This window comes from Chiloscyllium punctatum, chromosome 40, assembly GCF_047496795.1.
Source record: "Chiloscyllium punctatum isolate Juve2018m chromosome 40, sChiPun1.3, whole genome shotgun sequence".
Classification (NCBI taxonomy): domain Eukaryota; kingdom Metazoa; phylum Chordata; class Chondrichthyes; order Orectolobiformes; family Hemiscylliidae; genus Chiloscyllium; species Chiloscyllium punctatum.
The window spans coordinates 19533848-19559446 of NC_092778.1; the positions used below are offsets into that span (position 1 = coordinate 19533848).

The 25599-nt window shown below is 43.2% G+C and overlaps 1 protein-coding gene across 2 annotated transcripts in view; it reads left to right on the forward strand.

Moving 5' to 3' along the window:
* rhbdf1a (rhomboid 5 homolog 1a (Drosophila)) overlaps nucleotides 1–25599 on the forward strand; it is a 308833-nt gene that overhangs the window by 11575 nt on the left and 271659 nt on the right. For both annotated transcript variants that reach the window (XM_072559432.1, XM_072559434.1), the window contains exon 2: nucleotides 23486–23555. The gene's annotated coding sequence lies outside the window, so the exon portion shown is untranslated. The remainder of the gene's footprint in view (nucleotides 1–23485; nucleotides 23556–25599) is intronic.

A 25599-nucleotide genomic window follows, 5' to 3' on the forward strand; every position in this document is an offset into this window, starting at 1 on the left:
GAGTATTGTTCGAGATTTGGATTGACAGATATTTTAATTCTTTTAAGGGACGTGAGGGCTATGGTATGGGAAAGTGGAGTTGAGGATGGTCTGGTGGCACGGTGGCTCAGTGGTTAGCACTGTTGCTTCACAATACCAGGGTTCCGGGTTCAACTTCACCCTTGGGTGACTGCAGGCTCCACATAGACATTCTCCATGTACCTAGGCACTCTGGTTTCCTCCCACAGTCCAAAGTTTTGCAGGTTAGGGTAGATTGGCCATGTTAAATTGCCCGATACTGGCCAGGGGTGTGCAGGCTAGGTTTATTAGCCACGAGAAGTGCAGGGTTCCAGGGAGAGGGTAGGGGGTTGTAGATATGAGGAGGGGAAGCTGTTTTAAGGGTTGGTGAGGAATGGAATGGCCTGCTTCCGCTATAGAGATTCTGTGATCTTGCTGGTGAACCAGACCCGAAGGGCTGAATGGCCTACCTCTGCACCTCTGTTTTCTGGTCACGTGGACCATTATGCTTTTTTTTTCCCTGGAGTGTTTGAGGCTGAAGGGTGGTCCTTAGAGGTTTATAAAATCATAAGAGGCATGGATAGGGTAAATAGTCAAGATATTTTCTCTGGTGTGGGGAAGTCCACAACTAGAGGGCACAGATTTAGGGTGAGAGCGGATAGATTTAAAAGGGACTAAAGGGCTGCTTTTTCACATAGGGAATGGTGCGTGTATGGAATGAGCTGCCATAGGAAGTGGTGGGGCCGGTACAATTGTAGCGTTTATAAGTCATCTGGATGGGTATGTGAATAGAACGGGTTTAGACCCTTATGGGCCAAATGCTGGCAAATGGGACGAGATTAGTTTAGAATACCTGGTCGGCATGGATGAGTTGGACCGAAGGGTCTGTTTCCGTGCTGTACATCTCTCTGACTCTATTTTGACTAATTAAGCTGAGTGAAGCATCTTGACTTTACCGAATTCTAGCAGAAGAAGAACATTGTGAGTTTTCAATCATGTTAAAAGCCAACCTCTTTTCTCCAATTTGAAACAATATTAAGAATGAGATAAATGGAAATGATAGAAAGGTATTTGTTTTTCTTCACCTGGATGACTGGCAAGAAATGTCAACTCCTTTATTCTCCTTGAGTAATGAGTTTTGTGAAGATTTATCACTCCTGGCAGGTGGCCTTGCCAGGCTGTTAGCACATCCAGTTCCAACATCAGGAAGACTGAGACCATTGTACCCATCCCATTTCTTTAGTAGCTGTAAGCATCGCTGAGAGCTAGTGTTCAGAACCTTTGTTGTGTTGGAACTGGGAGGAAGGAGATCCCTTGTGCTAGTCGTCATTGAGTTGCTGCTCTTTTAACTATTTCATGGGGAAAACCCAAACAGATTTGAAGTGTACTTTGAACAAGATCCATCAATCCAGGCCTTGCATTGAGACATCAGAAATTTAGTGAAATGATAAATGAATGTGCCTTTTTGTGAAATCTGCAGTACCATTGTAGAACTGATTTGGAATTAAGTATTGTGTGTGCAATTATTTGAAATCTCAATTTTTGGATGGTTTCGCTATCTGCGGCCAGAGACACTTGGATCATAGATTTGATCAAAGTTGGTCGAAACCGCAGTTCCTCATTTTCAGAATCATCTCAGAATGCAGAGATGATCCCTGGTTTCTTTCCCTGGGGTCGGGGAGTCCAGAACTAGAGGGCATAGGTTTAGGGTGAGAGGGGAAAGATTTAAAAGGGACCTACAGGGCAACTTTTTCACACAGAGGGTGGTGCATGTATGGAATGAGCTGCCAGAGGAAGTGGTGGTAGCTGGTACAATTGCAACATTTAAGAGGCATTTGGATGGGTATATGAATAGAAAGGGTTTGGAGGGATATGGGCCAGGTGCTGGCAGGTGGGATGAGATTGGGTTGGGATATCTGGTCGGCATGGACAAGTTGGACCTGTTTCCATGCTGTACATCTCTGACTCTAATCCATTTTGTTTTAAACTTCTCTCCCTGTTTTCTTCAAAAACCAGTGGGAGAAGCTAGTGAGTGAATAGTCAAGACCTTTTTCCTAGGATAGGGGGGCCCAGTGCAAGAGGCCATAGCTTTAAGTTGAGAGGAGAAATATTTAAAAGGCACCGAAGGGGCAATGTTTTCACCAAAGGATGGGAGCATGTGTGGAATGAGCTGCCAGAGGAAGTGGTGGAGGCTGGTACAATTACAATGTTTGAAAGGTATCTGGATGGGTATACGAATAGGAAGGGTTTAGAGGGATATGGGCTAAATGCTGGCAAATGGAACTAGATTAATTTAGGATATCTGGTCAGCATGGACTGGTTGGACCAAAGGGTCTGTTTCCATGCTGCACATCTCTGACCACCCTGTCACTAAACTAGAGAGCACCTGATCACCTGATGCTGCCACCTCTCCTTACACCAGTATGTCTTGTTAAACTTCATTTAGTTCTCCACATCCTAAACCTAAATCTTTTACAATTATCTTTCACATCTCCCCTTAGGCTATCCCGGAGTTCATTTCTGGCCATCTGCAGCTCCCTCGATCCTACTCCCTGTAAATTGTTGACCAGCCAACTTGCCCACCTACTTTACATGTTTGTTGATATTGTAAATGTTTTTTTTCTTGGATGTTGCCTCCCCCCCTCCCTCTTTTTTTTTTCAAATTTGCTGTCATCTCTTCCTCGCCATAAACAACCCTGGACTCCACTGTGAGAAAACGGCTGCTCCATCTCCAACTTGTCTTCTTCCCTTGAGGCCTCGAACTTTGTATTTTTCGAATCTGTCTTTCCTGAAAAAGCATGTTTGAATCCGTCTGGTTTCTATCCCCTGCCACAGTAATGGAAACTGCTCTTCTCAAAGTTACCATCCAGTGTCAACATACTCCTTCCCTCCTTGTCCTGTCTGCAACCCTTTACAACAGGCCTGACCAGATCATCCATCTGCCAGCTTGTCTCCTTGCCATCTGGTGGAGGGATGGAGTGGGTGGGGGAGGGTGGGTGGAATGTTCTACTCCTGTGTGGTTCCCTTTTTGCCTGTTTGCAATAGGAGACTCCTTTGCACAGACTTCTCTTCCTGCTCCTGTGTTGTTACTTCTGGTGAAAGCCAAAGCTCAAACCTGCTAACATCATCTGAAAACATGGCTTCCATTTTCATGTGTCTGTATGACGACACTTGGCTCTATCTGTCCACCATGTTTCTTGGCTCCTCTGCCGTTATTAAGTTATCAGACTGCTAGGCTGATGTCCTATCTTTGATTAAACAGAAGTTTTTTATTCATTCACAGGATATAGGCATCACTGTCGAGGTCAGCATTTATTGTCCATCCCTAATTGCCTAGAGGGCAGTTAAGAGTCACCCACCATTGCTGTAGGTCTGGAGTCCTCTGTTGGCCAGATCGTGTAAGGATGGCAGTTTTCTTCCCTGAAGAATATTAGAGAACTAAATGGATTTTTCTGACAATCAACAATGATTTCATGGACATCATTAGACTTTAAATCCCAGATTTTTAATTGAATTCAAATTCAACCACCTGCCATGGCAGGATTTGAACCTAGGTCCTCAGAACATTAGGTCTCTGGATTAATCCTCCAGCAATAATACCACTAGGTCATCGCCTCCCCTTTTGGAGACGGTCTCTCCAGTTTAAATATTGGGAACACTGAAGACATTACTTTCAGGCGCTGTTCCCCAGTTATCCTGGTCTCTGGCAATGGGCGATGAAGCTGGTATGCTCACATCCCTGTGTGACATCGAATCCAAAAATGGACTTCCAGCCTTGTATTCAGGCCATTGCTAAGACTGGCTATTTCCTGCCTATGTAAACCAGCTGCCTTTGCCACAACTCCTCATGTTGAAATGCGTTTCTCTGTTTTGTTACCGTTACTATTCCTCTCTCCTTCTGACCAGCCTCTTAAATGTTAGCCTCTGTAAACTTGATTCTGGATTAGTGGTGCTGGAAGAGCACAGCAGTTCAGGCAGCATCCAAGTAGCTTCGAAATCAACGTTTCGGGCAAAAGCAGGAATAAAGGCAGTGAGCCTGAAGCATGGAGAGATAAGCTAGAGGAGGGTGGGGATGGGGAGAAAGTAGCATAGAGTACAATGGGTGAGTGGGGGAGGGGATGAAGGTGATAGGTCAGGGAGGAGAGGGTGGAGTGGATAGGTGGAAAAGAAGATAGGCAGGTAGGACAAGTCCGGACAAGTCATGGGGATAGTTACTGAGCTGGAAGTTTAGAACTAGGGTGAGGTGGGGGAAGGGGAAATGAGGAAACTGTTGAAGTCCACATTGATGCCCTGGGGTTGAAGTGTTCCGAGGCGGAAGACCTCTGTAAACCTGAGGCAGCTCACAGCAGTTCCTTTCCCCAGTGCTCCTTTGACCTACTTTGGACCTCCTTTGAAGCAGCATCTCCATTTTAAAGTTCTCATCTCTTGTTTTCATATTACACCATGTCCATGGCCTTCCCCAACAGCTCTCTGAAATATTAGTTCTCATTCTGATCGATCTATGCAACCCTCATTTTAATCAGTCCAGCATGGATTGCTGCACCTTGGGTTCCAAGTTTCCACAATCTGGTATATCTCCTCTCTGTCTCAGCACCTTGCTTCCCTCCTTAAGGCACTTTTTTTTAAAAAAAAACTTTTTGGCTGAGCCTTTGGTCAACTGATCTAACCCCTCCAATCTGAACAAGATTGACAGTGGCTCAGTGGTTAGCACTGCTGCCTCACAGCACCAGGGACCCAGGTTCAATTCCACCTTCGAGTCACTGTCTTCATGGAGTTTGCATGTTCTCCGAATGTCTGTGTGGGCTCATCCCACGTCCAATCCACCTAACCTGCACATCTTTGGACTGTGAGAGATGTAGGGATGGGATGGGGTGGGTGGTTGGGCGGGGGGTTTGCGATGGGATGCTCTTTGGAGGGTCAATGTAGACTTGCTGGGCCAAATGACTTGCTCCCACACTGTAGGGATTCTGTGATTCATGGATGACGTCATATCAGACTGAAACCATGAACTCGTCTTTCTGATGCTGCTCGACCTGCTGGGTTTCTCCACCACTTTCTGACCATATTTTAGATTTCCAGCATCCGCAGTATTTTGCTTTATCTACTTGGCATAAAGTGGAAAAGTGGGAAGTATAGGAGCAGTGCTTCAAGGAGCTATTTCATAGTCCTATTAGAAGCAGCACTCTCAGAGATTTCTACTTTTTAGTCGTTCTAAAATGCAGACAGAGGTTTATAGTTTTAAAACTGAAAATAGTAGAAATATTCAGCAGGCCAGGCAGTGTATTTGAAGTGAGAAAGGATGGGTTAATATTACAAGACCCATGGCCTTTTTTTTGTTCACTTGTGTCATGTAAAAGATGAATGATTAATGAAGACAGAGCGGAGCAAAAAGGTTGAGGAGAAAACGATTTGAGGAGCAGGAAGATGCTTCATGGCGTCTTGAATAGAGCAAAATATCTGAAGATGCTTCTCTGGGATGTCAACAGACAGGATGTACCACTCGAGCACATTGAGATGTTGGGATCGTGACCATAAGCCTAGTTAGCAAGAGAGGTTCCAAGGAGCAACTCAACTGAGGAGAAGCAGAGAGACATGGTGAGGATTTCCAGGATGTGAAGCCTAGCAGTGAAAGGCATGGCTGCCTGTGGAGCAGTTGAAACCATGCATGCCTGAGCGACCAGAATTGGAGGTGAGCCAGTAGCTTAGTGCTACCAAGGAGGTGTATTGTTGTATGCCCCAGAGATGATGCCTTGCCCTTGAAGTATTAAATAGTCAGTCATAGAGATGTACAGCATGGAAACAGACCCTTCGGTCCAACTCGTCCATGCTGATCAGATATCCCAATTCACCCAGTCCCATATCCATCTAAACCCTTCCTAATCCCATAACCATCCAGGTGCCTTTTAAATGCTGTAATTGTACCAGCCTCCATCACTTCTTCTGGCAGCTCATTCCATAAATGCACCACTTTGTGTGAAAACGTGCCTAAGGTCCCTTTTAATTTTTTCCCCTCTCTCCTTAAACTAATGCCTTCTAGTTCTGGACTCGCCTACTGCAGGGAAAATACCTTGTCTATTTATCTTATCTGTGCTCCTCATGATTCTATAAACTATTGGTGGTTTTTAGATTTCAAAATTAAAAAAAAAATCTTTGTATACATATATAGTCACTAAAACAGTTGGGTTATGTGTAGTTACATATAAAGACACAAACACTGGAGTTTGACTCTATTCAATAAACAAACCCATATATTTCATGTATTTACATGTATTTACGGCAATGGAAGGGTACCTGCATGGCCCCTCCTATAACTTCGGCAGGAAGACTTCAGAGAGTGGTCTTGCCCTGCTGCGTTTTGGCAGCAGCTGCCCCAAACTTTAGTGTGTCCCTCAGCACATACTCCTGGACATTGGAATGTGTCGGTCTGTAACACTCGTTCAGGGTCGACTCCTTGTTTTGGAAGAGCAACAATGATAGTTGAATGGCCCCTTAAAGACCCCAGAGTGAGGAAAAGGCCAAGTATAGCCCTTACATTTTCACCTGGGCAGCCTAGTGTTAAACTACTTTAGCGCATTTGAGCTCAGAGCGACAATGCTAAATTGTTAAAGCACAGCATATCAATCGATCTTTCTTTATTTTTATTTCTAGGTTCAGTTTGTGTGTTGCCTGCAAGCATTCTCTTTTTAGACTTAGTTTTCTGCTAATTAGACAGGAGACAAGATTCCCTTTGGGTCAAATGATTTCACAGCCTGTCACAGCAGTTTAATTAAAAATGCCAGTGGTGATGATGTGCAGGGATAAACCTGAAATAGAGTTGATGATTTTCAGAACTCCTTACCTTTGGAAATGTCTCCAGCTCATGTGTGAACTAATTGCATTTTATAAGGTATCATTACACCATAGAAAGTGCAAGCAAATGTTTTCATGATGCCAAAGTTGAGCACGATTACTGACCAGGCTGGAACACTTCTTTTATTTTTCTTAATGAAAGTGAAGGCTAAGGAATGTCCTGATAGGTCTTTAAAATTGTGAAAGATTTCTACAGGGTTTCCCTTCTTTAGGGATAGAACATAGCTGGAGGCCGTCAACATAAAAGTGTTGCAATTATGGGAAACTGGACTATTGGTATTTAGTACCCAATTCTTCCTTGGACTGAAATGCTTTCAAAAAGGACCATAAAATGACTGCTCGTGGTCACCCGACAAGCCCAGGCAGCTGATGAAGGCTGTATGTAACAGGCTGCCTCAGAATTACCATTTTAATCAGGAGGCATTAAAACTTTGTGAGGTGTCATGAACTTTACTTCTCTGATTTTACTCACTCAATAACTTCACGGAAAAAGACCCTTTGGTCCAACTCATCTTGTGATATTAAAGAGTTAACTTGCTCTGCTGACCAGCAGGAAATTGGATGTCCCAAGGCTAGGGTATGATGCCTCTGACTTGGAGGTAGATTTGAAGGAAATCACATTCTCGTCTCTTGGCATTCAAAGCCATTTGCATGGCCATTTCCTTGCCATTCAAAAACCTATTTACATTTTCATCTCCTGTTCAGAAATCAATTAGAACATTATAGTTGGAATTCTGACAACTCCCTGTAGTTTAAGAAAATGCAGTTCACAACATATCTGGCCATTAAGGGATGATTTGCATTACAGGGAACATGATTTCTGGAGATGATGTGGTCACTGTATTGTATCTTGAGTGGCATGTGACTGTGAGGGGGTTGGCTGGAGGTTGTCTTGTGGGCATTACCAACTGTGATGTAAAGCTTTTGTATAAAGGAAGGACTGTTTCCTTTGTTTGGAGAGTTTCCCTGGACACGCTTCACAACCATTGGCGAAGCAGTGTTCAGGGTTTCTCCAAAGCTTGTATTGTACTGTTCTTAATAAAATGTTGCTTGTTCAGAGAAGGTGGTGTGTTGCAGTTGTACCAAGTGCATGGGAACCTCTGATAAAGAACTCAACAGTCTCTGTCAAATACAATTCCAAACGAAACTAGTCCTATTGCCTGCGTTTGTCCTGTATCCCTCTAAACCCTTCCAATCAGTGTGCCTATCCAAATGTCTTTGAACTGTAGTAACTGTATCTGCATCGACCATTTGCATGTGGAGTACAGACATCAGCATGGATTTGTTTCTGAGCTGTATTTTTTGGCAAAGGCTCATCATGAGGTGGAGGATTTGAAGTTGTCAAACCAAAGGAGATGATGATTATAGTAATGGCAGAAAGAAACTATATATACCTAAAACCAAGAGGTATGTTCTGGACCCATATCGTCATCAGGTAGAGAGGTCGTCCAGTTAACTGGTTATATTTGTGTGAGCAGAGCCGGGGGAGAATCGCCACGTCTCCTGCCTCAAATTCTTTTACTATCTCTCGTGGAAGTTTTGAGTTGTGAAAGGTCTGTCTGGACTTCTCCTGCTATCCATTTCCTCTATGTCTGTTCTGGATGGGAAGTTTAAAAAATCCATCTCATGATCTTTGACACATTTTTTTTGCTAAGACCAGCTGCAACGGTTACTGCTGTCCTTGACTCATCACTGACCTAGAACGTTCCTAATCCTTGTGGTTTGGTGTCTCACAATATGACTGTTAACTATTGCGTAGCGACTAATTTTGTTCAAGTACCAGAAGGGAGAGCATCGACTTGGTTGCTATTAAGATTCATACCGGGTGAGTTCCTAATGTTGTCAGAGCCACTTAATCTTTTAGGTGTTTGGAGGCGTTTGACATTTGTGTTCATTGCAAATTCAGCTTCTTCCTGAGCAGATTATGTATACCTCCTGCGGATTTTGCATTGCTTGAAAGGTTTGACTAACGTCTCAAGATTGAAGGTTTCTTTTTCCAAGTATCTGCTTCAGTTTATGGCCAATTAACTGACTGCTGCTGGATTTTCTATGAAACTTGGCCCTGAAATTATGCTGTGGGCATATTTATAAGCACACCTCCGGAGAAACTTTTCAGATGTTTATTATTTCATTGAAAGTGTAATTCCACTGTAATTATGTTTGTTTAATTAAACTCCAGTCATCATTTTTGGGGTCTAAATGTTCATCACTGAATCCCTGTGATCTTGAAAATAAGTGGGACTTTACAGTGCTATCCTGGATTAGTCTTAATTTGTGAAGCAGAATGAAGCCAAACCGAGTGGTTTCAATTTCCACACCAGCTGAGGTTCCTCTCCTCCTCAAGCTCTCCCTTGCCTGAGGTGTGGTCACCCTCCGCTTAAACCACCACCAGTCATCTCTCTGTAATGAGAGAGCAGCTCTATGGTCATAGTGATACAGCATGGAAACAGACCCTTCAGTTCAACCAGTCCATGCTGAACATAATCCCAAACCAAACTAGTCCCACTTGCCTGCTCCTGGCCAATATTCCTACAAACTTTTCCTACGCATGTACTTATCCAAGTGTATTTTAAACATTGTAACTATAGCTACTGCTTCCTCTGGAAGTTCATTCCATGTGCAAACTACCCTCTGTTTAAACAAAAACAAAAATAATTTCCCTCATGTCTTCTTTAAATCTTTCTGATATCACCTTAAAAATATGCCCCTTAGTCTTGATGTCCCTCATTCTAGGGAAAAGGCACCTGCCATGAACGCTACGTATACTCTGGGACTGTGGTGACTTTACAAGAGCCAGTTTAAGTAAGTTACAAGGATAAATAATGGGGGTTTCAAGGAAGGGTTGGTGATAACTATGGATGATGTTAATCTGCGTATAGTTTTGACAAATCCAATTGGGGAAAAATAAGTATTGTGGAAGGTGGTGTATCTGGAACAGTGTCTTAAGAGCATATTCTAGTGTCAGTCAGAGAGCAGGCTGTCTTAGATCTGTTAATGTGCACTGACAGAAGATTAATTCATAATCTCATGGTAAAAGTACTCTGAAGTAGCAGCAATCATAAGATGATTCAATTTAGTAATTCTGTTTGAGGGAAGAAGAATTGATTTTTACAACTTAAGTAAATATTAAGGGTGAGGACAGAAAGTGAACTGGGAAATTAGGTAAAGGGACAAATCAGTAAAGATGCAGTGCAAGACATTTTAAGGAAGATTTCATAAGTGTCTTTAAAAGAAGTGACTAACGATTTATTAGGTTCTGGAAATGTTCGAACATTGTGGAAAGTAGTATATAGAACTTTTTTATTCAAGAAGGGTGAGAATCTATAGGCCAATTGACTTGATACCTATAATGGGCAAGTTGTAAGCATTTTAGTTGTTGCGTTTGACAAGGTACCATCATGAATGTTATTGTGAAAATTGTTCATGATGTACAGTAACAGAGTAATGTTGTGTTATGGATAAAGGTTGACCTGCTGGCTGAAAACAGTATGCATAAATATATTTTTGGCTATTTATGATGGGTGGAATCGCAAAGGGGTCTGTCCTGGGGTCTTGGCTTGAAATTTATGGCCCTGATGATGAAAGCGAATACAGATATAGTAGCAAAATTTACAAATGACCCTTTCCTACGTGTGTTGTAAAAAGCATTAAAGGATGATGCAAACAATGTAAACAGGTTGTGAGTGTGAAAAGGTGAAGTTGTTCACTTTGTTTTAATTCTTCCTACCAAAGTATTGATTAAATGGAGAATGGCTGTGGTACCTCTTGCATACTTGTGTATCAGTATCAAAGTTTTAGTATGGAGATGCAGCATGTAATTGGGAAGGTTAATGGGATGCTGCTTTTACTACAAGTTGAATTGAGCAGAAAGATGCTTCAGTTATATAGATACTGGTGAGATCACACCTTGAATACAGTGTGCAGTTTTATTCTCTTATTTAACGCAGGATCTAAAACTGGAGACCGTGCGACTTGGTGGTTCCGTGGTTAGCACTGCTGCCTCAGTGTCAGGGACCCGGGTTTGAAATCAATGTCGGATAACTGTCTATGTGGACTTTGTGCATTGTCCTAGTGTTTGTATGGGTTTCCTCCGGGAGCTCCCACAGTCCAATGATGTGCAGGTTACGTGCATTGGCCATGCTAAATTGCCCATCGTGTTCAGGGGTGTGTAGATTAGGTGCATTGTTCAGGGGTAAATATAGGAAAATTGGGTAGAGAAATGGGTCTGGGTGGGTGACTCTTCGGAGGTTCAGTGTGGACTTTTTGGGCCAAATGGCCTGTTTCCATACTGTAAAGATTTTATAGTTTTAGTGGAGGTTTACTAGATTTATATCTAGAATGGGAGAAAGTGCCTGAGCAGGTAGTCGTATGAGGAAATTTTGGACAGACTAGGATTGTTTCCACTGCAGAGGAGTGAAGGGTAGCTAGTTTAAATATACAAGGTCCTGAATAGTCCCGATAAGCCAAGCATGAAAAGGATGTTTCCTCAGAGTCTAAATCTAATGGGCACTTGTTTAAAATTAGGAGTGGCCTTTTTTTAAAAGGCGAATGAGAAGTTTGTTTTGAGTGCTGTGCAGCTTTGAATCTCTGCCTCAGGGCTGGGGGAAGCAGCGTCATTGGACACTTTTTCAGGTGAAGGTGGATTCTTATTAGGCAAAGGGAATCATAGATTACCAAGAGCAAATGGCAATGTCTGGTTTGAAATGCAAGCCGATTAATGTGACCACACTGTGGCTTTAAGAGGTCATTTTTGTTCCTTTTTTTGAAGAGTTTTTAAGGCAGAGGTGACGATTAGTCTACCAGGACCACTGGAGCAAACCACTTGTGAGGACTTAGGACTTTTCGTTGAGTTTTCAGAAGTTGCTGCAGAGGTTTTGAAGAGGTGAACATTAATTTTTTTCCACCTCTGTTACAGCCAAAAGCTGAGGGCTCTCTTCCTGCTTTGGGAGCTGCATGAGAGACTATCTTTTTTCTGAATTTGCCTTTTGCCAAGGGTGCATTTGTGGCATTTCACTATATTGGAACAGTTAATTAGTAATAGTTCCTGTATTTATTAATCAGTTATTGTTTCCAGTGGAGTTAAGTTGTTCCAATTCCTGTTTTCGTTTTCAGTATTTTAACAATAGTGGATGAATAAAGTGTGTTTTTTGCTTTAAATTTGATAGTTTGACCAATCAAATTGTACCTGGAACACAGTACTTTGTAGTTACCTTTAAAATTAAAAAAAAGTTATTATTTGGGTTACTTTCTGAATATTTTGAGGGGGTTTGGTCTGGTCCGTAATATTAGTCGTGACCATATTGAATGGCTGAGTTAGCTTAAGGGCTGCTTCCTGCTCCTAATTTCTGTTTGCATGATATTCTGCACAGATATTTCCAATTGAGAATGAGCAAATCCTGAGGAGGGACACTCCACCCATAGAAAACTATGGAGATTCAGAATAGTGGCAAATTGAAATGAAAAAGCATAGAATTCTGTGAAGGATGCCAGCAAGTTAGAATATTGGACAGAATAAAAAGAAAAGTAAAGCAAACATTTGAGTTTCCACAGGTTTTAAAAAGGGGGAAGACTTTTACTTTGATTTATTGTTCTCACATGTACCTAGGTACAGTGAAAAGCTTTGTTTTGCATGCAATGCAAGCGGATTATACCATACAAAGTGCATTAGGGTAAATTCAATGTTACAGCTGCAGAGAAGGTGCATAGAGAGTGAGATCAACATTAAATTTAAAATTTGAGAGGTCCATTCAGAAGTCTAATAACAGTGGGGAAGAAGCTGTTCTTGAACTTTTTGGTGTGTGTTTTTAAGCTTTTGTATCTTCTGCCTGATCGAAGAGGTTAAAGAGATTACAATCTGGGTGGGAGGGGTCTTTGATTGGATGTAGGTTTGCTCGCTGAGCTGAAAGGTTAATTTCCAGATGTTTCGTTACCTTACTAGGTAACATCTTCAGTGGACCTCATGTGAAGCAATAATGAAAATTCCTGCTTTCTATTGATATGTTTGGGTTTCTTTGGGTTGGTGATGTTATTTCCTGTGGTGAAGTCACTTCCTGTTCGTTTTCTCAGGGGGTGGTAAGATGGGGTCTAACTCGATGTGTTTGTTGATAGAGTTCAAGTTGGAATGCCATGCTTCTAGGAATTCTCGTGCGTGTCTTTGTTTGGTTTGTCCTAGGATGGATGTATTGTCTCAGTTGAAGTGGTATCCTTCCTCATCCATATGTGAGGATACCAGTGAGAGAGGGTCACTGAAGATGTTACCTGGTAAGGTAACGAAATGTCTGGAAGTGAACCTTTCAGCTTAGTGAGCAAACCTACATTTAAAATCTCAACCTGAGCTACAAATCTTCTCCAAACTCACTGGGGTCTTTGATTACATTGGCTGCCTTCAAGGCAGCGCGAAGTGTAGATGGAGTCAATGGATGGGAGGTTGGCTATGTATTGAATGTGGGGCCAAATCCCATCCTAACTCCATCGACAAGTTTGCTAATAATGCCACCATTGTAGGCCAGACCATTGTCAAACAATGACTAGACAAGACAGGAAAGAGGGAAGAGTGCTTCATGTCATGGTGTAAAGAGAAGTCTCTCTTCAGTGTCAGTAAAATGAAAGAATTGGTCATTGACTTCAGGGAGCAAGGTTTAGGGCATGCCCCTGTCTACATCGATGGTCTTATCTCCACCTCCGCTCCAATCAGAGTGAGCAGTGGTCCTCTAGACAGTGTATCTGGGGAATTCACTATTTTAAAAAAAAGGATAGATTTCTGGAGACTAATGATAGCAAGGACCATGGGAAGCATAGCGACAGTCAGGTGGGCTGATTGGCTTTCTCCTATTGCTAAAATTCCACAAATTCTGACAAAATTCCATTAGATTGGAAAACAGCGAATGCAACTGCACGGATCAAGAAATGAAGGAGAGAAAGCAGGAAAATGAAGTAGGGGAGTTTTAAGGTTGTAGAGTACTTTTTTGTAGCATTGTGCATAGTGTTGACCACATTTTTGTGTCTATCCTTTAAATAATGTCATCAGAAGCAGTTCAGAGAAGGTTCTCTCGACTGACTTGAAAGGATTCAGAAAAAAATTTACAAGGATGTTGCCAGGGTTGGAGGATTTGAGCTATAGGGAGAGGTTGAATAGGCTAGGGCTGTGTTGCCTCAGCGTCTGAAGCTGAGGGGTGACCGTATAGAGGTTTATAAAATCATGAGGGGCATAGGTAGGATAAATAGACAGAGTTTTCCCTGGAGTGGGGGAGTCCAGAACTAGAGGGCATAAGTTTAGGGTGAGAGGGGAAAGGTATAAAAGAGACCACATGGAGGGTGGTACGTGTATGGAATGAGCTGCCAGAAGTGGTGGAGGCTGGTACAATTGCAACATTTAAGAGGCATTTGGATGGGTATATGAATAGGAAGGGTTTAGAGGGATATGGTCCGGGTGCTGGCAGGTGGGACTAGATTGGATTGCGATATCTGGTTGGCATGGACGAGTGGACCAAAGGGTCTATTTCCATGCTGTACATCTCTATGACACTACGACTCCTGGGGCGAAGGAGTTGCCTTTATGATGAGAAGTTTGACCTGTAGCTGTTGGAGTTTAGGTGAATGAGAAGTGATCAAGCATACAAGATCCTGAATAGCTTTGATAAGCCGGGCTTGGAAAGGATATTTTCTCAAGTCCAAATTTAATAGGCACTATTTTAAAATTTGAGATAGACTCCTTTTAAGACCGCTAAGATTTTTTTCTTTTGAGAGTTGTATCATAGAGTCCTACAGCACTGAGACACGCCCTTTGACCCAAACTGGTCCATGTCGACCAAAATGTCCATCCACGCAAACCCCATTTCCTTGCACTTGGCCCATATCCTTCTAATCCTTGCCTATCCATGTATTTGTCCAAATGCCTTTTAAATATTGTTAATAAACCCACCTCAACCACTTCCGCTGGCAGCTCACTCCATATGCCTACCACCCTCTGTGTAAAACAAACTGTCCCTCAGGTTCCGTTTTTATTCTTTCCTCTCTAACCTTAAACTGATACCCTCTACTCCGCTATGCCCCAACACTGGGAAAAAGACTGAGTGAATTTACCCTATCCATTACCTCTCATAATCTTATGCAACTTTATAAGGTTCCCCCTCCGTCTCCTACGCTCTAAAGAAAAGTGTCCTAGCTTGTCCAACCTTTCTTTGTAACTCAGACCATTGCGTCCTGGCAACATCCTTGTAATTTTTTTTTCTGCAGTCTTTCCAGTTTAATAGCATCCTTCCCATAACAAGGTGATCAAAACCGAACACAATTCTCCAAATGCGGCTTCATCAGCGTCCTGTATAATTGCAACTTTCCAACTTCTATACTTTGTGCCGTGACTGATGAAGGCTAATGTGCCAAAAGTTGTCTTCATTGCCCTGTCTACCTATCACTCTACTTTCAGAGAACTGTGAACCTGAACTCCAAGGTCCCTCTGTTCCACCCACACCTTAAAGCCCTACCATTCACCATGAAACACCTACCTTGGTTTGACTTTCCAAAATGCAAGACCTCACACTTATCTATATTAAACTCCATTTGCCGTTTCTCAACCCACATCCTCAGCTGATCAAAGTCCTGCTGCAATATCTGATAACCTTTCTCACTGTCTTTGTAAGATCTTGATGTGAAATCTTCTCCTTGTGTGAAAGATGTAAACCTGAAGTGGGTAGAATTTTTCTTAGGGTTGAGAGTCTGTGGCACCCTCTGACCCAGTTGTCATGGGGACAGGGTCATTAAATGCTTTTAAGGCAGAGATTGGTTGGTGAATTCTTGACTGACAAGGGAGTGAAGGGGTACCATGGCAGGCAATGTTCAGATCAAACATTCAACTGGTGGATCAGACTGAAGAAGCTCAGAGGCCTTAATCCTGCTCCTAATTCATGAGATTGCTGTGTGTGCGTGTGTGGTATGGCTGGGGTGAGAGAGTGAACTTGCAGCATTGTTACCATGGTCCCAGTCAGTATTGATTTGGCAACTGGAAAAAGCACAAGTGTCTAATTTATGGCTGCAAGTTATACCTGGGTGGTCACAACTTGGGTGTTGGCTGACGTAGGAACTTCCTGTAAACCCCTCCCTTTTTTGTAAACTGTAAAGAAAGTCTAAGATTTGTTGTGGAGCGGAAATCCTTACAGCCTGATTGCTTTTAGATATATTCGACGTTCACCCATTTCCATTGCAACAGTTCCTATTGTCTCTTGGCATTTCTTCATGGATGAGGATTTTAACACCGTTGTAATCCATTTGTTGTAAGACTATTGGTGACTCGTCAGATCTATCTTTGAGCACTGGGTGCAAGTGAAGGGGTTGGTGCTGCTGGAGACCTATTGAAACAGTTTTTTAAAAAACCATTCCTGTCACTTTGCTACTGTATGTTACAGTCTTGGCCCCCTCCTATTTAGCACTAAAGCTGTTCAAGAGACTAATTATTCTGCTTTGGTGCCAATTTTAGTTGAGCAATACGTAACTCAAAGAAAGGAACTTTCTGTTGTGCTTTTTGTTGTTGTTATTTACTATGAAGCAATTCTGTGCAACTGGCATGAGCAAGTAAATTGCTTATTACGCTGTTGTGGAAAATTGTGATCATTTGCAAGCTCTGTAATTACAATGGAAATTGTTGTTGGCTGCAAAACTGTGAATAATTCCATTCCCAATGGGAATTCCCACAAGACGCTGAACAAAAGCTCTCTGTTTCCGACTCATTCCTTGGCTTGGACTGGGGAGATGCCTATGGTCTGGGCCCGTAAATCTGGAGAATCTTGCAGTTGGGAGGAGATTACATTTTGGTGAGAGAGTAAGGAAAGAGATTTTAAATTGGTTTGTCAGACATTAATTATCATACATGCGGCATGAAGCGGTTGTTTTTGCTTAATGAACAGTATTGCAACCTGGTCTGTGCAGACCACCCAACATCTGGATTCATAGAATCTCCACAGTGTTGAAACAGGCCCTTCAGCCCAACAAGTCCACACCGACCTTCTGAAGAGTAACCCACCCAGGCTCATTTCCCTACCCTATATTTACACGTGACCAATGCACCTACCCTATACATCCCTGAACACTATGGGCAATTTAATCTGGCCAATTCATCTAACCTGCACATCTTTAGACTGTGGGAGGAAACCCGAGCACCCAGAGGAAACCCATGTAGTCACCTGAGAGAATGTGCAAACTCCACACAGACAGTCACCCGAGTTTGGAATCAAACCCGGGTCCCTGGCACTGTGAGGCAGCAGTGCTAACCACTGAGCCACTGTGCTGCCCCAGATTTGGCTTCTGCCTGGTTCATGCTGAATTGACCGATCAGTCTCCAGGTCCTGCACAACGGAATGGAAATTCAGTTGAGGTTGTCTTTTCAATTTTATCCAATTGCCCACTGTAAAAAGACAGACCCTAGTCATGTGCTCAATTGTTGGGGAGGCCATGGCATAGTGGACCAGCAATCCAGAAACTCCAGCTAATGTTCTGACAACATTCGTTTGAATCCCACCACGAGAGGATGGACAAGTATCAATTTGGTAAAAATCTGGAATAAAAACTCCTCCAATGGTGACCTGTTGATGAACCCATCTGGTTCATCAATCTCCTTCAGGAAAGCAAATTCTATCGTAATCTTGATGGATTTTGGTGGGTATGCTTAACTCTCCTTTTCTCTGCCTCCTGGCTTAGAAGTGCACCTTCACTCTGCTGCTGATCAGAGTTCATCAAGTTCACCAAGTTCAGTAAAGCATTGTCCACGACCATTGATTGAGTCCATCCTGTGATGACCAAGGCGTGTTGGTTATGAATCACTGTCTTCGTTAATACATGCATTGGGATGTCCGAAGGTGAATAGCCACTTACTGTTTGGAAAGTTCCTCTGAATATCACTTTAGAGAGATTTAGAAACATTTTTTGTCATCTGAGATGCTGACACAGTGTTAGTTTCGAGGCACAAAAGATGCTGACTGCACCTCCGACAGATATTAGCCGCAGGGAGTTTGGGTCTGTCTGAAGTTGTTCCTGACAACTCAAATGACTGACTGACTGATTATCAGTCAGCTCCTCACTACAGACTGTATACTATGTTCACAATGTTTTTCCATGGGAGTAGAAGGTAACATTGGCCTCGTGAGTAGATCCTGTGTCAGCTAATCTTGTTTTTATGTTGACACTGAGCTTATTCAGCTCTCTACAAGATCTTGCCTGCCCTAGCAGATGGGTGAGGGCTGTTGTTCATGCCTGGGGTAACCACCGTAGTTGTTCGGCTCTCAAGCTGAAAGATTACCCCTGTGTCGTCTAGGCATGGATTCAGGACATATTTTGTCCTGTGCCTTTATGCTCACAAGGAAGACTTTGGGGCCAAGAAGACTGGTCAAGGACTGTCTTTGCACCTCCGCTTCAATGGAACCCCACAACCCCATTGATGTGTAGCAGACCACTTCAACTGCCCCTCCCACTCCCCTAAGGATGTGCAAGTCCTGGGCCACTTCCACTGCTAAATGAAAGCCACCGGCCAACTAGAGGAAGAACACTTCATCTTCCACCTTGGGACCCTTCAAGTACACAGCATCAATGTCTACTTCATTAGTTGCTAAATCTCCCCTTCCCCACCTCGTCCCAGATGCAACCCTCCAACTCGGCACAACTCTCATGACCTGTCTTACCTGTCCATCTTCCTTTCCACCTATCCCCTCTAACCGTTCTCACCGACCTGTCACAATTACCCCTCACCTGCATCCACTTATCGATTTCCCTCCCAAACCCCACGCCGCCCTCCTATTTATCTCTCATCACCCTCCACATTCCTGATGAAGGGCTTATGCCTGAAATGTTGACTCTCTTGCTTCTCAGATGCTGCCTGACCTGCTGTGCTCTTCCAGTGCCACACTTTTTGACTCTTCACTGGAGCACTGTTTATTGTATCTCAATACAAACTGCTACTATACACAATTTGAGATGTAGAAGGCTCTAATCTCACTTAGGTTTTTGGAAGACTATTCTCTACATGTGCTTCTCTCTGACAGTCTCTCTCACAATGAGTTTTGAGAAGATTTGTAGCTCAGGTTGAGGTTTTGGATGTAGGTTTGCTCACTGAGCTGGAAGGTTCGTTTTCAGACATTTCATCACCATATTAGGTAACAGTGAGCTTCCAGATGAAGCATTGGTGGCATGGCTCATTTTCTAATTTGTGTTTACCTATACACTGTATTCAAAAAGAATAGGTACTAAAGAACACAGTCTGCCAATTTCTCAGCAACAAACCCAAACAAACAGACAAAACACATCCAGAAACTGTAGCCACTCTCCCCTACATCAAAGACATCTCGGAAATGACTGCTACACTACTCAGACCTCTTGGCATCATGGTAGCCCACAAACCCACCAACACACTAAAACAGCAGCTAATGAACTTGAAAGGCCCTATACAGACAACAAGCAAAACTAATGTCATTAACAAAATACCTTTCAAGAACTGTAACAGACACTACATTGGACCATCAGGCGGAAAACTAGCCACGAGGATACGTGAACATCAACTAGCTACAAAAAGACATGACACACTCTCACTAGTATCCTTATGTACGGATGAGGAAGGACACCACTTCGATGGGACAACACTCCATCCTAGGATAAGCCAAACAGAGACACGCACGATAATTCCTAGAAGCAAGGCATTCCAACCTGAACTCTGTCAACAAACACATTGACTTGGATCCCATTTATCACCATCACCCAGAAAAAAAAACAGGAAATGATATCATCACAGGAAATGACATCACTGACCTATGGAAACCTAAACACATAAATAGAAAGCGGGCCATGCCACCAGTGCTTCATCTGGAGGCTCACTGGTGATGTTATCTGGTATGATGCTGAAATGTCTGAAAATGAACTTTCCAGCTTAGCGAGCAAACCTACATCCACAATTTCTCTCTCAAGTCTCGTACTCTATCCACACTATGCTATTTATGTCCATTAGGGAGCTGCTCAGTTATATGATCGCAAGGTTGCTCCAGGGTCCTAAAGCCATTGCACAGCAGACTTGCTTAATACCGATATCATCCCTTCCTCTCCATCTAGAGTAAAGAAGAAGCTTATGTGCCCAGGATCTAATTGATGTGTGAATTGCTCGACAGGGCTCAGGTTGTCACAGGTACAAAAGTGATCATGTCCTTAAGATATTCCATTCCATGGCCCTTCTTAAAGCAGCCAGTCACTGTCCATTTACCCCCACCTTCAATAACCACCTGTCAACACCCAACTTAGCTACCTTTGTGGAGCACCAGCTTTCAAATTGTTAAATTAAACCGTCTCTTTCTCCCCCGCCGTGTTATCCACCATCGTGGCAAATTAATCACATCTAGAAAACCCACACCTCCATTATTAAAACCTTTCTAAAGAACCTGTCTCAGAACCAAGACCTGAGCCATTGCGTTAACTTTTACCCTAATGGACCCCAGCTTAACTATAAATCTCCTCGCCACAGTACCAAATCCCTCAATAAGCCTCATGACAACTCTTCAATCCCTCCAAATAGACTCTCAGTGCACCACAACACTAAATCTACCTGTCCCCATTAAAGCCAACTCCAGAACTAATACCCTATTATTAACAATCCTTCCCAAAATATTGACTTCTCACTATGATACTTTACCCCTGTTAGTCCTCATGATAACACTGAAACCAGCTTTTGGTTAACAGTAAGGCCTCTCCTGTGAGTCTTTTGAGGTCACCCACCTGGGCCTGTGCACTGCTAGAGGAGTCCCACCCCAACTATTACAGCATAACAGGGAAGGGCTCACTACCTCAGTCTCAGGGGCATAGGTGAATTGCACCAATTTCCTCTACTATTCCTCTTTCCCCACCCCCCCACCTCCAGTCGCCCTCTCCCACAACCCTGTCCCAACTTCGAAACCCCATTGCTCTCAGTCAGCGTCATGCAAAGCCATCACATTGTGCTGGGTGACAGAACACCATCCCCACCCTCCACAAGTAAAGGCCATCTCTCTTGTCCAACTTCTGGTGTTAGTGCTGTCCACAAAGACTGTTAATGCTGTCTCCATTTACCTGATTGCTTTCTGCACATTCCAACATTCCATCATTGTAAAGGACAGATTTCAGGGATGTACTGTGTTCATTCAAGGCAAATGATATTATTCTTTCAAAAATCTGCAACCCTCTCAAAGGGGGACTGTACAGATGTTAGACTTGTGCTTAGAACTACCTCTGAAATGAGTATTTGACCATGCTTCTCTGATTGTACCGTCCTTGAACCTGATGATGTGTAGGTCCAAATGGAGCCAGAGCAGCAGAGGCGACTACACTCCATAGCCAAGTAGGTTTGAAGTGCTTTTGGACTCCTGCCCTCGGCACATTGGATGAATGTCCCCTCTCTTTAAGAATTGTTTGAGATTGAGAACCTTGAGAAAGATAAATCTAGTTCAGCTGACACCCACAGCTGAAAGCAGACAATGATCTTGGCAGCTTCTCAATGAAGTGGTGCTGGAGAAATAGCTGAAGTGATTGTCTACCCCTTCCACTTCTGATTGATGCAATAGGAAGACTTTGACTTTGACTTTGAGTGGAGTGTAATAGTTCAGAACAGGCTGATAAGTTCAATTGGTGTATCTGGATCCAGCAATCCGTTTTCTTTTAGGGACTGGCTCTTTAGTATGCTAACCTGGAGAAAAAAAGCTTACGAACATAGAACAGTACAGACACTTCGGCTCTCGATGTTGTGCTGACCTTTTATCCTGCTCCTAAGATCAAACACTTAAAACTTTTTATTTGCTGTACATAGGTCACTTTCTAGCTATCCAGTGCACTGACCACATGACGAATTGTGAATCCAGGTGTGAGGAGTTGCATTGATTTAAATAAAAATGAATAATAGGCATTATCATGAGGCATGTAAACTCTGTGTCATTGGTTGCATGGTAAATGTCTTTGTTATAATGCTCGGTGTGTTACTCGAGTACTGTGACCTTTTCTTTGTTGATACTTAATAAAATTGTGGAATGGTTACAGTGCAGTGCAGATGGAGGCTGTTCAGCCTATCATTGCCAAGCCTTTCTCTTTGTGTCTAGCCCCAGTTCTCCACTCTGTTTGCCTAGAGTTGCAAATGTATGGAGAGGAAAGCGTTGGCATCGTGCTCTGTTTGACCGATGGCAATATTGAATTTAGTCGAGCAGAAGAAAGCAAGCCCAACCAATAATTAGGAGCTATAACAGATCACAGAACTACTTTTAAGCCATATTCTCAAGATATCTTAAGGTTTTATTTTTAAAAAAAGGGACATCTCAGCTCAGACAATGCCGTAAAGGTGTGAGGTAGAGTCTGTATCCCAATCTTGAGTCAGTCTCGTTCAGTTTCCAAAGTGGAATTTACAAAATATTACATGGATTAACTGCCTCCAGGTTCTGCATTTTCTTGAGTAAAACAGAATGTATCTGCAGAGTGTGTGTGTCTCTGTGTGTGTCTGTGTGTGTCTGTGTGTGTCTGTGTGTGTCTGTGTGTGTCTGTGTGTGTCTGTGTGTGTCTGGTGTGGTGGGGTCACCTGTAGTGTGCCGTGAATCCAAGGTCCCAGTTCGGTATCTCATGGATACTGAACTTGGCTATCGGCCTCATTGCGTTGTTGCCTGTCCCAAAGTCTGCATTGGAGGATGGTCTCCCGAAGGTCTGAGGCCGAAAGTCCCAGCCTGCTGAATTGTTCCCCGACTGGGAGGGAACCCCCCTGTCTGGTGATTGTTGTGCGATGTCCATTCATCCGTTGTAGAGTCTGCTCAGTCTCACTAATGTACTAATTAGTGGCCGGCATGGTGACACAGTGGTTGGTACTGCTGCCTCACAGCGCCAGAGACCCGGGTTCATTTCCTGCCTCAGGCAACTGACTGTGTGGAGTTTGCACATTCTCCCCGTGTCTGCATGGGTTTCCTCCGGGTGCTCCGGTTTCCTCCCACAGTCCAAAAATGTGCAGGTTAGGTGAATTGGCCATGCTAAATTGCCCATAGTGTTAGGTGCAGGGGAATGGGTCTGGGTGGGTTGCTCTTCGGAGGGTCGGTGTGGACTTGTTGGGCCAAAGGGCCTGTTTCCACACTGTAAGTAATCTAATCTTTAAAAAAAATGCCTCTGGGCATCCTTGCCTGCAGCGTATGAGATAGACAACGTTGGCAGGGTCACATGAGTACTTGCCGCGCACATGGTGGGTGGTGGAGTATTCTGATGAAAGGCTTTTGCCCAAAATGTCGATTCTCTTGCAAAGATTTTGTCTATCTTCAGTTGCTACATTTTTAAAGAAAACAGAAATTGTTGGAAAACCTCCCCCTCAGCAAGTCTGGCAGCATCTGTAGGAGAGAAATCAGGTCTCCTGAAAGTGTGCAGCAAGGAGAAATCTAGTTCTGAGGAAGGGTCATTCGACCTGAAGCGTTAGCTCTGATTTCTGTCCACAGCTGGTGCCAGACCTGAGCTTTTCTAGCAACTTCTGTTTCTAATTCACAGCATCTGCTCCTCTTTTGGTTGTTGTTCTACGTTTTGAAGTTTGTCATGAACACTTGGCCTATAAACATAGGGTTGCATAAATCCATGTGCTTATTTTGAACACGACTAAGTTATACTTTTTTTTTCTCCCCTGTTACAGAAGTATGTGTGATATGGAAAACGTGTTGGACTACTGCATGGAAAGACAGTAAATCCCTTGGAAAAGCGAGGTATGAATATGCATAGAATGTGTTGCTTGGAAGTACCATCTCCTTGCCACAGACTTTGAGAGGGCATCTGACATCATTGTGGTAGTCAAATTTCACATTAGTTTAATGAATTGGCCTACGCTGTGTGAAGCTTTGCCTAGCACAGCCTGATATGTATTTCCTCCATTAGTAAGCTTGAAGAAGGTGAACTTGTGTTCATATGACACCTTCTATAAGGCAGCCAGTCTTATGCACACCAGGTTCTCACATGCAAAGGTATAATAATGGGCAGGTAATCTGTTTGGTGGAGTTGGTTGAGGATTATCTGCTGGCCAGAATGCAGGATTCTAGCTCAGCACCATCCTCATAACCTGTCCTACCTGCTAATCTTCCTTCCCAATATCCACTCCACCCTCCTCTTTGACCTTCACCCCCCACCCCCATCCACCTATTGTTCCCTTTGCTATCTTCTCCCCAGCCGCCACCCCCCCCCCCCGCCACCCTCCCACCCTCCCATTTATCTCGCCACCCTGGAGGCTTCCTGCCTTCATTCCTGATGAAGGGCTTTTGCCTGAAAAGTTGATTTTCCTGCTTCTTGGATGCTGCCTGACCTGCTGTGCTTTTCCAGCACCACTCTAATCTAGAATGCAGGAAAACCCAACTGCACCGTTTTTATTAAGAACACAGTCAGGGAAATTGAAGGTGAGGAATACTGAAGATCTCTAACATCAGGGGCTTGAGAAACTTGTTCCTATCCCAACAAGGTCTCCAGGTTCCATACTACAGATTTATTTCTGAGAGAACATCAGAAATGTTTTAAATTAGTATAATTTGGTTCACTTGATTTTCAATTTTCCTGGAAATTCTGTTTTGAACTCTGCGACTGCACTTCCAGTACTTATGCTTCAAGCTTTTTGAATTCCATTTCTAAACCTCTATCGTCATCTCCTTAATGCATTTGTTTAAATAGACCATGTTTCTTTTCATACTCACTGACTCCCAGGCCCATGCATCTTGCTGCCTACCTTTATTGCCTGCTCGTTTTCCTCAGTACTTTGGGAGCTCTTGGGGATCACTTCTCCATGTTAAAGATACAGAAGAAATGAGAGCTGTGGTTGGAAGTGACATTTGATGTTGCAATGGGGGGATTCCATTATCCTGAGCTGAATAATGCTTGCTGTTAACCATCAGTTGCAAACCAGAGTAGACAATCACTTTCTGCCATTTTGATTTAGACGCAGAATTGTTCTATTAATTATTTATGATTTGTAAACCTATTGCCGGGAATCTTTTTTTTTTCTAATTTAAAAGTCTGTGGGCGGGTGAGTGGGGAGGTGGTGTGTGTGTTTGGATGTAATTTGCACTTGTTTCCGCATTCTCAATATTTTATTAGCTACTGGACTAATTTATAAAATTTAAAGTGTTGAATCTTTTTTTCCCCTTTTGGCATTATGACAATTTGGTTAAATATTTGCATCTTTCATTGACAAATGGTCCAAACCACAAGTTGGAGAGTATCCTGTGGCATGAGCCATGCAGAATCCATAGAATCAGTATAGTGTGGAAACGGGCCATTCAGCCCACAAGTTCACACTGACCCTCCAAAGAGCATCTCGCTAAGTGGCATCCCTCTACCCCATCCCATGCCAATGCACTTAACCTACACATCCCTGAACACTATGGGTAATTTAGCATGGCCAATCCACTTAACCTGCATATGGACTGTGGGAGGAAACCTGAGCACCCAGAGGAAACCCATGCAGACACTCGGAATGTGCAAACTCCACACAGACACTTGCCTATTGGTGGAATTGAACCCAGGTCCCTGGCGCTGTGAGGCAGCCGTGCTAACCACTGAGCCACTTCGTCACTTGGATTCTTTAAAGGCTGATCCTGTTCAGGTTTTCAAACCCATTGATAACACACTGTACAGGCAGCAAGCTAAAGCTCTCAGTATTCCTATGTACGATAATGGGTCCAAACTGGAGGAAGGTAGAGTGTGTCATTAATCAAGCATGGTAATCAATATGTCAAGATTAAAAGTTGACTTTTAACATCTCTCGAT